Below are 13,573 nucleotides of genomic sequence, written 5' to 3' on the forward strand. Positions count from 1 at the left end.
CAGACTGGATGGACCGTGCAGGTCTTTTTCTGCCGTCATCTGCTATGTTACTATGTAAGCTGGGGAGGCCGCCACAACCCTACCTGTTGTTCGGACTGATAGATAACTGATGTGGGAAAGCCACTGAAAGGACACTGTGTTGAGATATGGACCCAGGCCTACTCTAGGCGTACGCCTAGGGTGAAAGTGAGAGCCGAGTTCAGGACTTGAATGCTGGACTTTATGTAAAAAGACAGAAAGAAAGGAGAGAGGGAGAGAGAAATCGAACCTTTCTGTAGAGAGACGGGGAAACTAGAAGCGACTAACCCTTCTCCTCCCGGTGAGAGTGTGACAGCAGCGTCACAATCCTTATTTTTTTGACCCTGAATTCCCTCAAAAATAAACATCTAAAATTCCAGACGGTACGTATCTAAAATCAGAAACCCCACACAGACAAGCCACATCACAGACTGTGAAGGGCACATAGAAACAGCTCGTGCATTTCAATTGGACTATGCCCAAAGCACAGAAAGAAAGTGACACCAGAGTGCATACTCAGACATGCCGACAAGCTAATAAAGCTAATAACATATATAAATATCTGATTAGGGCTAAAAAGAAAATCTATTATTCTCAATTACTAGGAAGAGAACAATTGAATCAAAAGAAATTGTTTCAATCACTTAATTCACTTGCTAAGTCAAAGGAATTGCTACAAGCGAATGAACAGGTCACAATTTCAGCTCAAATGTAGGAAAAATAAATAAAATACAACAGATATCATCATTTAAGAATCTAAGGGGTCCTTTTACCAAATAGCGGTAAAAGGAGAACAAAAGAGTAGCCACACTGGGTCAGACCAACGGTCCATCTAGCCCAGTATCCTGTTTTCCAAACAGTGGTCAAGCCAGGTCACAAGTACCTGGCAGAAACCCAAATCGTGGCAACATTCCATGTAGAACCCCAAAGAATAGCAAGATTCTGGAATCCTAAAGATTAGCAAGTTTTTGTGCAGAATCTCAAAGAGTATCAACATTCTGTGCTACAAATCCCAGGGCAAGCAGTGGCTTCCCATGTCTATCTCAACAGCAGACTATGGACTTTTCCTCCAGGAATTTGTCCAAACCTTTTTTTAAACCCAGATACGCTAACCCCGGTGGAGTCAGTGCACGGGATTGCCATGCATCAACAAAACACATTGGTGCACAGAGCTGCCCGATTACTGCCAGGCTTGCCCCTGGTGCTAGAAAATTTTTAAAATTTTTCCTAGAGCCAGAAACAGCACATATCGGAAGCCAGAACAACCGCAGGGCTCCTAAATGCTGACTTAGTTAAAGACAAATGAGGAAAAAAGAGCCTATTTCAGTAGATAGATATTGGAAAGGGATCTGGGTGTCGTCGTCGATGATACGCTGAAACCTTCTGCTCAGTGTGCTGCTGCGGCTAGGAAAGCGAATAGAATGTTGGGTGTTATTAGGAAGGGTATGGAGTCCAGGTGTGCGGATGTTATAATGCCGTTGTATCGCTCCATGGTGCGACCGCACCTGGAGTATTGTGTTCAGTACTGGTCTCCGTATCTCAAAAAAGATATAGTAGAATTGGAAAAGGTACAGCGAAGGGCGACGAAAATGATAGTGGGGATGGGACGACTTTCCTATGAAGAGAGGCTGAGAAGGCTAGGGCTTTTCAGCTTGGAGAAGAGACGGCTGAGGGGAGATATGATAGAAGTGTATAAAATAATGAGTGGAATGGATCGGGTGGATGTGAAGCGACTGTTCACGCTATCCAAAAATACTAGGACTAGAGGGCATGAGTTGAAGCTACAGTGTGGTAAATTTAAAACGAATCGGAGAAAATGTTTCTTCACCCAACGTGTAATTAGACTCTGGAATTCGTTTCCGGAGAACGTGGTACGGGCGGTTAGCTTGACGGAGTTTAAAAAGGGGTTAGATAGATTCCTAAAGGACAAGTCCATAGACCGCTATTAAATGGACTTGGAAAAATTCCGCATTTTTAGTATAACTTGTCTGGAATGTTTTTACGTTTGGGGAGCGTGCCAGGTGCCCTTGACCTGGATTGGCCACTGTCGGTGACAGGATGCTGGGCTAGATGGACCTTTGGTCTTTCCCAGTATGGCACTACTTATGTACTTATGTACTTATGTACTTATGGATCAACTTTTCAGAAATATCAGAGGAATAGTTTTTACCATTAACAAGTATAGTTCATCATATTGCTCTTTGGATACTTGTCCACCATATTTGAATAAGTAGGCCCCTAAATCTTTTCTATTTTTATTATTAATTTGGCTAAATTGTTTGTTTGTTTGTTTGTTTGTTTATTTATTTAACACATTTATATCCCACATTATCCCACTTAGTTGCAGGCTCAATGTGGCTTACACAATACCGTAGAGGTAGGCTCTGGTTCAATAATACAAATACATAGTACAGTAGAAAGCATGTAACAAACATCAGTATAAAACAAGGAAATAAAAAGAGGGAAGTTATAGAAATCTAGTACGATCCATATTTTGCTGTGTCGCAGGAAGTAGGAAGTTAATTTGGGTCATGGGGGTAGGCCTTCTTAAACAAGTTGGTTTTCAGTCATTTCCTGAAGTTAAGATGGTTATGGATAGATCTCACGGTTTTGGGCAAATCGTTCCACAGTTGTGTACTTACGTAAGAAAAGCTGGATGCATAAGTTGATTTTTTATCTAAGTCCATTACAGTCTGGATAATGCAGATTTAAATAAGTTACCATTTATTACCCGTTCCTTACCCTGTACCCTTCATTTTGCACCTACCCTTTGTTCCATGTAAGCCACATTGAACCTACCATTTGGTGGGATAATGTGGGATACAAATGTAATAAATCAATAAATAAAATTTATTTCTTGGGATTGTTCCAAAATCTGCAAGGAACATCATTTTAACTCTTATTCCGAAAAATGAACAACAATAACTATTGGCCTGTAGGTTCCATACCTTTATTTGTTAAAATTATAGAAAGCCTAAGTAACTAAACAGTCATGTGATTATCTAAAGAAATGTAAATTATTACATGAATCTCAGTCAGGCTTTCGAGCCAGTCATAGCACTAAATCCGTCCTTGGTCCTTTTGTTAGCGGAGGGTAGAAATTTACGAGGAAAAGGCCAGAAAGCAATTATTGTACAATAAAATATTTCTAGTGCTTTTGATTTAGTGGATCATTAATGACTATTGAGCATTTTTGATAGCTTTGGTATTGATAAAACGGTAATCATCTGGTTTGAGAGTTTCCTAACATTCAGGACAAATAAAGTGAAATTAGGAAAGGAATGGAAAACAAAAGTGAGGATGTTATAATGCCCTTGTATCAGTCCATGGTGTGATCGCACCTTGAATATTTTTTTTGTTACATTTGTACCCTGTGCTTTCCCATTCATGGCAGGCTCAATGTGGCAATGGAGGGTTAAGTGACTTGCACAGAGTCACAAGGAGCTCCCTGTGCCTGAAGTGGGAATTGAACTCAGTTCCCTAGGACCAAAGTCCACCACCCTAACCACTAAGCCACTCCTCCAATTCTGGTTACCATATCTCAAAAAAGATATAGAGGGGCAGAATCGAATGGGGACGACCATCTCTAAGGGCGTCCATCTCTAAGGATGTTCCGGCGAAGGGGCGGGGGAACCCGTATTATCGAAACAAGATGGACATCCATCTTTCGTTTCGATAATACGGTCGGGGACGCTCAAATCTCAACATTTAGGTCGACCTTAGAGATGGTCGTCCCAGGTTTTCGGCCATAATGGAAACCGAGGATGCTCATCTCAGAAATGACCAAATCCAAGCCATTTGGTCTTGGGAGGAGCCAGCATTTGTAGTGCAATGGTCCCCCTGACATGCCAGGACACCAACCGGGCACCCTAGGAGGCACTGCATTGCACTTCACAAATTGCTCCCAGGTGCATAGCTCCCTTACCTTCGGTGCTGAGCCCCCTAACCCCCCCCCCCAAAACCCACTCCCCACAACTGTACACCACTACCATAGCCCTTAGGGATGAAGGGGGGCACCTACATGTGGGTACAGTGGGTTTTGGGTGGGTTTTTGGAGGGCTTACATTTACCACCACAAGTGTAACAGGTAGGGGGGATGGGCCTGGGGCCACCTGCCTGAAGTGCACTGCACCCACTAAAAACTGCTCCAGGGACCTGCATACTGCTGTGATGGAGCTGGGTAGCTGGGTATGACATTTGAGGCTGGCATAGAGGCTGGAAAAATGTTTTTACATTTTTTTTCGGGTGGGAGGGGGGAGTAAAGGGAGGTCATCCCCGATTCCCTCCAGTGGTCATCTGGTCAGTTCGGGCACCTTTTTGAGGCTTACTCGTGAAAAAAAGGGACCAAGTAAAGTCAACCAAATGCTCGTGAGGGACACCCTTCTTTTTTCCATTATCGGCCGAGGACGCCCATCTGTTAAGCACGCCCCAGTCCCACCTTCGGTATACTGCCGACACCCCCCCCCCCCCCCCCCCGAGAACTTTGGTCGTTCCCGCAATGGAAAGCAGCTGAGGACATAAAAAATCGGCTTTCAATTATGCCAATTTGGGCAACCTCGGGAGAAGGACGCCCATCTCCCAATTTGTGTTGGATGATGGGCGTCCTTCCCTTTCGAAAATAAGCTAGATAGTGGAATTAGAAAAGGTACAGAGAAGAGCGACAAAAATGATAAGAGAATGGGATGACTTCCCTATGAGGAAAGGCTGAAACATCTAGGGCTTTTCGGCTTGAAGAAAAGACGGCTGAGGGTAGATATGATAGAGATCTATAAAATAATGAGAGGAGTGGAACGGGTAGATGTAAAGCGTCTGTTTACGCTTTCCAAAAATACTAGGACTAGGGGGCATGAGATGAAACTACAAAGTAGTAAATTTAATATGAATTTTTTAAAACCTCGCTAAGCTAACTGTTTTTACTACATTCTCTGGCAATGAATTCCAGAGTTTAATTACATGTTGAGTGAAGAAATATTTGCTACTTTGTAGCTTCATTGTATGCCCCCTAGTCCTAGTATTTTTGGAAAGAGTAAACAAGTGATTCACCTCTACCTGTTCCACTCCACTCATTATTTTTTTTATTTTAATCTCTTTATTATAATTATTATTATGCCATTCAGAAAATGAAACATAAAATCAGAAATCTCTGAAAATTATACATTCACAGAAATATAATAATTTGGATTACTTATATATACTTATTCCACAATATTTGATCCAAGAATCAGGAAATAAACACTTCTTTAAACTAAGAAAAAAAGAAAAATAAACTAAGTTTCTAGAGCGGAGGTGATAACTAGAGTTACAATCAGACAGCTGCATTAATTTGGTTAGCTACTACAGAGGGGTTGCTCATACTTTCTTTAGCAATTACAAATTCTTGAAGCTTTTGGGGGTCTGTGAAAAGAAAATTGTTAGATTCATAAGACAACAGACATTTACATGGAAACTTAATGAAGAAAGTCGCCCCTAGGGCAAGAACTCTCGGTTTAAAAGCCAAAAGTTCCTTTCTTCTCAATTGTGTCTCTCTAGACAAGTCAGGAAAAATAGATATCTTCCCCCCCATAAAAACTTCATTCATATGATGGAAATATAAACGTAATATATGCATTTTGTCCATTTCAAAAGTGAAGGAAACTATCAACGTAGCACGTTCTGATTCCACAGATGTTTCTAGAAATTCAGTAAGATTCAAAGACTCTTTAGGTGGTTTTTCAGATGCACTCAATTTCCTTTTTATATAGTAACTTTTTGTAATTGGTGGATAATTGTCATTTGTGAAACCCAGAACTTCAGAGAAATATTTTTTAAGTAATTCCATAGGAGAGATAAATGCTGATATTGGAAAATTCAGAAACCGTAAATTATTTCTTTTAAGTTGATTTTCCAATGATTCCATTTTCCTAGCAGAAACATTTTTCTCTTTAATCAAAGCTGTTATGACCTCTTTAGAGGAGGTCAGCTCTTTCTCAATTTTTTCTAGATCATTCTTTTGACCGTCAACTTTAGTGGACAATTGCAAGAAATTGTTTTTAAGTTCAACTGTCTCTCCTTGAAGAGAGTCTGAAATTTTCTTTAAGGACGAGTTCACCCCCTGTATCGCCTCCCAAAGAGTGTCCAGTGTGACTGTCATGGGTCTTACCGGGACGCAAATACCTCCGGAGATGCTTTCTTGGATCTGGACAGGCGACGAAGTCACCCTCGAGCCCCCAGCAGATGTTCTTCCAAAAGAAAGTTCAGTGAAGGAGCCCCCTCCGCTCGCGTGGCTGACTGAACCCAGATCGGGCGTCCCCACGTGTGCGCTAACCACAGCACTGCTTCCGGGTTGCGGCGGGGTCAGGCCCTGTGAGGGAGAACTAAGAGTAACTCCCTCAATGCTGCTGTTCGCAGATAGAGGTGCGATTATCCCTGAAGTAGCCTCTAGATTCTCCATTGCCCGGATTCCATAAACCTCCAAGGTAGGTTGGCGTACGATGGGGTTCCCAACCGGGCCCGAGGGAGCTGGGGCTCCGATTTTCCCCTTTCTCTTTCCCATTTCCTGGGAACGCGTCGAACAGCCAAAAACCTAATTTGGGGTGCAGGAGCTCTCTGGGCTTGCGACCGCTCTCTATGACGCCATCTTGGATCCCCTCCTCCACTCATTATTTTATAGAACTTTCTCATATCTCCCTTTAGCCGCCTTTTCTCCAAGTTGAAAAGCCCGAGATGCTTCAGCCTTTCCTCATAGGGAAGTCGTCCCATTCCCTTTATCATTTGCACTCTAGTATTCTATAGAAGCACTCTAGTCACTAGGCCACCCTCTATAACAGGGGAGGGTGACCCTTATAAACAGAGGGCTGTATGCACCCTTCTCCTCCACTGCCAACTCCAGACTCTGTTCCTTGTATCTTGCTGCACCATATGCCTGGATTAGACTCCTGAGCCGGTACATCAAGCTCCATCTCTGGCTGTCTTCAAATCTAGGCCAAAAGCCCACCTTTTGATGCTGCTTTTAACTCCTAACCCTTACTCATTTGTTCAGTACCCATGTTTTATCATTCCCATCTTAGTGATTTCCTTATCCCTTATCCTGTCTCATCAGCTTATCACCTTGGGTTCATCTTCGACTCCTCCCTCTCCTTCTCTGCACATATAAGTACATAAGTACATAAGTACATAAGTAGTGCCATACTGGGAAAGACCAAAGGTCCATCTAGCCCAGCATCCTGTCACCGACAGTGGCCAATCCAGGTCAAGGGCACCTGGCACGCTCCCCAAACGTAAAAACATTCCAGACAAGTTATACCTAAAAATGCGGAATTTTTCCAAGTCCATTTAATAGCGGTCTATGGACTTGTCCTTTAGGAATCTATCTAACCCCTTTTTAAACTCCGTCAAGCTAACCGCCCGTACCACGTTCTCTTCAGCAGACTGCTAAAATCTGTCGTTTCTTTCTCTATAATATCAGCAAAATTTGCCCTTTCCTTTCTGAGCACACTACCAGAACCCTCATCCACACTCTCATCACCTCTCGCTAAGACTATTGCAACCTGCTTCTCATAGGTCTCCCACTTAGCCATCTCTCTCCTCTTCAAAATTGTGCTGCACGGCTAATATTCTGCCAGTGTCGTTATGCTCATATTAGCCCTCTCCTCAAGTCACTTCACTGGCTTCCTATCTGTTTCCGCATACAGTTCAAACTCCTCTTATTGACCTATAAGTGCATTCACTCTGCAGCTCCTCAGTACCTCTCCACTCTCATCTCTCCCTACATTCCTCCCCGGGAACTCTGTTCACTGGGTAAATCTCTCTTATCTGCACCCTTCTCCTCCACCGCTAACTCCAGACTCCGTTCCTTTTATCTTGCTGCACCATATGCCTGGAATAGACTTCCTGAGCCGGTATGTCAAGCTCCATCTCTGGCCATCTTCAAATCTAAGCTAAAAGCCCACCTTTTGTTGCTGCTTTTAACTCCTAACCCTTGTTCACTTGTTCAGAACCCTTATTTTATCATCCTCACGTTAATATTCCCTGATCTCTTATTTGTCCTGTTTGTCTGTCCTAATTAGATTGTAAGCTCTGTCAAGCTGGGACTGTCTCTTCATGTCCTGTATACAGCACTGCGTATGTTTAGTAGCGCTATAGAAATGATTAGTAGTAGTAGTCTTGGATTCCGGAATCTTGCTACTCTTTGGGATTCTGAAATCTCGTGACTCTTTGTCCTTTTCCCTTATTTGCCCTGTTTGTCTGTCCTAATTAGATTGTAAGCTCTGTCTAGCAGGGACTGTCTCTTCATGTCCAGTGTACAGCACTGCGTATGTCAGCACTATAGAAATGATAAGTACTAATAGTAGTATCCCTGATGGGGCGCAACATTATGTAATGTCAGAACCAAACATGCACAGAGCTCCACAAACCTTCTGTGACAAATAAAGTAAAAATGTAACTTAAAATGATGGAGTCAAAATGCTAGAGTGACTATTCTGAAGATATTTGCAAAATCCAGTATTTAAAATGACCCAAACTGTGGTTGATGACGTTTTCTGTTTCTACTTCCCATGGGTTTGGGGTCAGCATAAAATTCAGTGGTGGGTCGCATTCAGCCAGCGGGACACAGGTTGCCCACACTGGCTCTATAACAATATGACTTAAGCAAAAAACTTCGCCCAATAGTCACAGGGCTGATTTTGACAGTTTACTTCACCTGTGCAGTTTGTTTCTAATGCAAAATGATGATTGATATCCAATTAGCACCAAATCAGAACAGTGAAATAGCAAAAAGCAAACAAACAAAATAAAACAGCTTGTTTTCGTTACCTACCTGTCACAACTATTGAGATGCCAACTGTATCCGGTTTCTTTGCTTGAAAACTGCAAAATTATCCCCGAGTCTGCTTTGAAAATGGTAAATTACAAATCACAGGTAAAATAAGCAATGGTCAAATATATCAAAAAACAAAGGTATTGATCCAGTTCAGTCCTTCACTTCATTTACATGTGAATTAACATATACTCAAGCTATTTCAATACATTTAGGGGCTCCTTTTCGAAACAGAAAAACATCCAGAAAGCAGCATTTGGATTTTTTATTTTTCCCAAAATGTCCAAATCCCTATTTTCTAAACCCATTATAAGACATTTTTCTATGCAGTTTGTCTGAAGTGCATCTAAATCACAAGAATGTAGTAAAAGCAGTTAGCTTAGCACGGTTTAAAAAGGCTTGGATACCCTCCTAAAAGAAAAGTCCGTAAGCCATTATTAAAATGGACTTGTGGAAAATCCACTGCTTATTTCTAGGATAACCAGTATAAAATGTATTGTACTGTTCTGGGATCCTCCCAAGTACTTGTAACCTGGATTGGCCACTGTTGGAAACAGGATGCTGGGCTTGATGGACCTTCGGTCTGTCCCAGTACGGCAACACTTATGTACTTGGTATTCTGAATGGAATCTTGCTACTTGTTGGAGTTCTACATGGAATGTTGCTACTATTTGGGTTTCTGCCAGGTATTTGTGACCTGGATTGGCCACTGTTGGAAACAGGATGCTGGGCTCGATGGACCTTCGGTCTGTCCCAGTATGGCAATATTTTTGTACTCATTCTAGACTTTTTGGGTAGCCGGTGGAGGTCTTTCAAGAAAGGGGAGACATGGTAAATCCTAGTGGCACCAGTGAGTTGCCTTGCAGCAGTGTTCTGGAGTATCTGCAAATGATGAAGATGGGTTTAATCCATTACATAATGAACTGCAGCAAGCCAGGTGGTTTTTGATTAATGCAAATGTAAAGGTTTTTAAATCTTGCAGGGGAAGGAAGGATTTAACTCAGCAGATTTGTCTGTGAGCCAAGAAACCGGATCTAATTGCAGATGAAATGTAAGGCTCAGACATTAACAAGGAATCTAATTTAACCCATAAGGATAGTGACACATTCTTATAAGGGGACTGCATACCTTTAAAAGAGAAGTTGGACAAGGCAGAGGAAGGGCTTGAGAAATCCATATGGCTTTGGACTTTGTAGGATTCAGTTTCAAGGTTATTTATTCTCTCCTTTAAATTTACAAGACTAATATAGTTTCATAGCAGGTATTTTATTAAGATACTAGTAAAAAAGCCCCGTTTCTGATGCAAATGAAACGGGGGCTAGCAAGGTTTTCTTCAGAGTGTGCATGTGGGAGTGTGTGTGTCCGTGCCCTCTGCCCTCTCTCCCTTCCCCTGTGCTGTCTGTCCCCTCCCCTCCCCCCTCCGAGTCCAGTGCTTCAGTGTTAAGTTTCCTGCTGTGCTGTGTTTGTGTTACAGAGAGAGTGAGGGCGTCTCTGTCCCCTCCCCCCTCTGAGTCCTTCACTGTTACAGAGAGAGGGATTTCGTGCTGTGCTGTTTTCCTTCACTCATGGGGAAACCGGATATCTCTGGTGCTTCACACTTCCGGCTGGAGGCTTCATTAGAACGTTGGTGGTGCCTTTTATATATAGAGATGATATTTATCTTGTTGGGCAGACTGGATGGCCCATGCAGGTCTTTTTCTGCCGTCATCTACTATGTTACTATCAGGCTTATTTTCGAAAGTGATCGCCGGCCATTTCCTGACATAAATCAGGAGATGGCCGGCGATTTCTTAAAAGCGGCGAAAACGGTATAATCGAAAGCTGCTTTTTTGACAGCATCCCCACTTTCCCGTCGCCTCGCCGGTGAAAGTTCAAGGGGGCGTGTCGGCGGCTTAGCGAAGGCGGGACATGGGCGGGCATGGGCGAGGCTACCAGATGGCCGGCTTTCGCGGATAATGGAACAAAAAAAAGCGGCGTTAAGCAGTATTTCGCCAGGTTTACTTGGTCCTTTTCTTTCATGTCCAAGCCTCAAAAAGGTGCCCCAACTCACCAGATGACCACCGGAAGGAATCGGGGATGACCTCCCCATACTCCCCCAGTGGTCACCGACCCCCTCCCACACTAAAAAACACAATTATAAACATATTTTCCCAGCCTGTATGCCAGCCTCAAATGCCGTACCCACCTCCATGACAGCAGAATGTGTTCTATCCTCTGACATCCTTTCCCTGGTTCTGATGTGGCTCTCAGGTGAGTGACACCTTTTCTGTTAGGTGCACTGCAGAGTCACATCAGCAATGCATTGTGGTGGGTGTAGGGTACTGGGCTCTACTCCCATGGTGCTTTTCCCCCTGCTAACTGCGTCAGAGTGTGCCCTGTTTTACTTCCGTTAGTCCATGAGGTAGTGGCCATGTTTGTAAGCCAGTTTTAGATCCCTTTCATGTGTTAGCCACGTTAGAGAACTTAGTTATTACCTTGAATGTGGCTGAAAGAGGGCATTGTACAGCTTTCTGCCAGCTCTGACCTACTGCTAATCTCAGTACCAGGGAGACTCTTTGCCAGTGGGGCACAACCTCTGATCTGCAGTTAACTGTGAGTAAGCGCGGTTATTCCAATAAAGGACGTTTTCGGAGAGATAAGTCTTCAGGTGTCAACTGGTGTGCCAATGTTATATAGCAGCAACCAGTCCTAGAGGCCTGCGTGTATGCAGGTCCCTGGAGCACTTTTAGTGGGTACCGCAGTGCACTTAAGGCAGGCGGACCCGTGCCCATCCCCCCCCAACACTTGTGCTGGTAATGGGAGCCCTCCAAAACCCACTGTATCCACATGTACTTGCCCCCTTCACTCCTAAGAGCTACGGTAGTGTTGTACATTTGTGGGTAGTGGGGTTTGGGGGGCTCAGCACCCAAAGTAAGGGAGCTATGCATGTGGGAGCTTTTTGTGAAGTCCATCGCACTGACCCCTAGGGTGCCCAGTTGGTGTCCTGGCATGTCAGGGGGGCCAGTGCACTATGAACGCCCCCCTGAGGTCATCACTCACCCCTTCAACCCTCCCCCCCAAGGTCACCGCTGCTCCCCCCCTCCACCCGCCCCCTCTGTCTGCCACCGGGCCCCCTGCATTGAAATCACAGTACCTCTCACCTCCGTGTCAAAAAGCTGCAGGCAGCAGGGCAGCAGATCACCTCCCTTCGGCCCTCCTTCCCTCCTTGTGACCCGACCTCGCGGAAGTTATCAGACGAGGGTGGGACACAGGGAAGGAAGGAGGCCCGAAGGGAGGCGATCTGCTGCCCTGCTGCCTGAGGCGCTTTCACACGGAGGTGAGAGGCGCTCTGATTTCAATGCAGGGGGCCTGGCCCGGTGGCAGATGGTCGACGACGGAGGGCGGGTGGGACTGCGGCGCCGGGCCCCCCCTGGAGGCCCGGGCCTGGGGAACCCTGTGCCCCCTGCCCCCCCCCCTCTCAGCAGGCATGACCAGATGGACCGTAGAGGTCTTTATCTGTCGTCATTTACTATGTTTTGTGAAAATCACACTTTATATAGATATTTGATGCTGCAAGAAATGACAGCTTCTGTCTGATATACATGGACTGGAGAGGGACCTTGGGGTGATAGTCTGATGATCTGAAGGTGGCGATAAAATTTAACAAGGTGATGACTAAAAACAGAAAGATACTAAGCTGCAGTGCCGTAGCGAGGGCTAATGACACCCGGGGCGGGTCGCCGCTGCGCACCCCCCCCCCCCCCGCGTGCAGCACGGCGTGACCCCCCCTCTCTGTGGTGCACCCCCCCCCTCCGGAGCGAACCCCCCCCCAGAGCTCAAATCCCTCCCCCCCGGACCGCATTCTTACCTGCGGGAGGGCCGATCCGCCCCGTGCAAGTCACTCTGAGCTGCGTCGGCCCCGCTGGTTCCCTGCTCTCTCTGCCCCGGAACAGGAAGTAACCTGTTCTGGGGCACAGGGAGCAGGGAACCAGCGGGGCCGGCACCCCCCAAGAGCGTGCACCCGGGGCGGACCGCCCCTCCCGCCCCCCCCCCCTTCCTACGTCACTGCTAAGCTGCATAGAGAGAAGATTTACCAGCAGAAGAAAAGTGATGCCCTACTTGGAGTACTGTGTTTAGTTTTGAAGGCTGTATTTCGCTAAAGACATGCAAAGACTTGAAACGGTTCAGAGGAAGGTGACAAAATTGATATGGGGTTTGTGCCAAAAGACGTATGAAACTGTATTCCCTAGATTAGTAGTTCTCAACTGCTCTTGAGTTGTGACACACTTGACAAAGTTCATGAGTACGACACACTGAACACTAAAATTCACAAAAAAATCTCCTAAATATTTCATTGTTGTTAAAAATGATGTAACCGGAATATAAATTCACGTAAGGGAAATATAAACAAAATGTAGGCACGTCCTTGGATTTGGACGTCTCTGACGGTATTTTCGAAACGAAAGGGACAACTCTGTTTAAATTGAGACATCTCTCTTCCCTGTAGTCGGAACCACCCTTTGGAACTCTCTACCCATCGGAATTAGGACAGAGAATGACCTCAGTTTCAGAAAGAAACTAAAAACTCATCTGTTCCCCTAACTCTGCCACTTAACTCTCCTTCTTAACCTGGCTTGAATGTCTTGATTTCCGTTGCTCTCGTTACCTAAACCATGTAAACCGCACTAAACGTTTAATTGTAGAGGACTCAAATACAAATCGGTTTATGCATCCAGCTTCTCCTACATCTGCACGGCAACAATGAATTGCACTACTGAA

Source organism: Microcaecilia unicolor, chromosome 3 (assembly GCF_901765095.1).
Source record: "Microcaecilia unicolor chromosome 3, aMicUni1.1, whole genome shotgun sequence".
Classification (NCBI taxonomy): domain Eukaryota; kingdom Metazoa; phylum Chordata; class Amphibia; order Gymnophiona; family Siphonopidae; genus Microcaecilia; species Microcaecilia unicolor.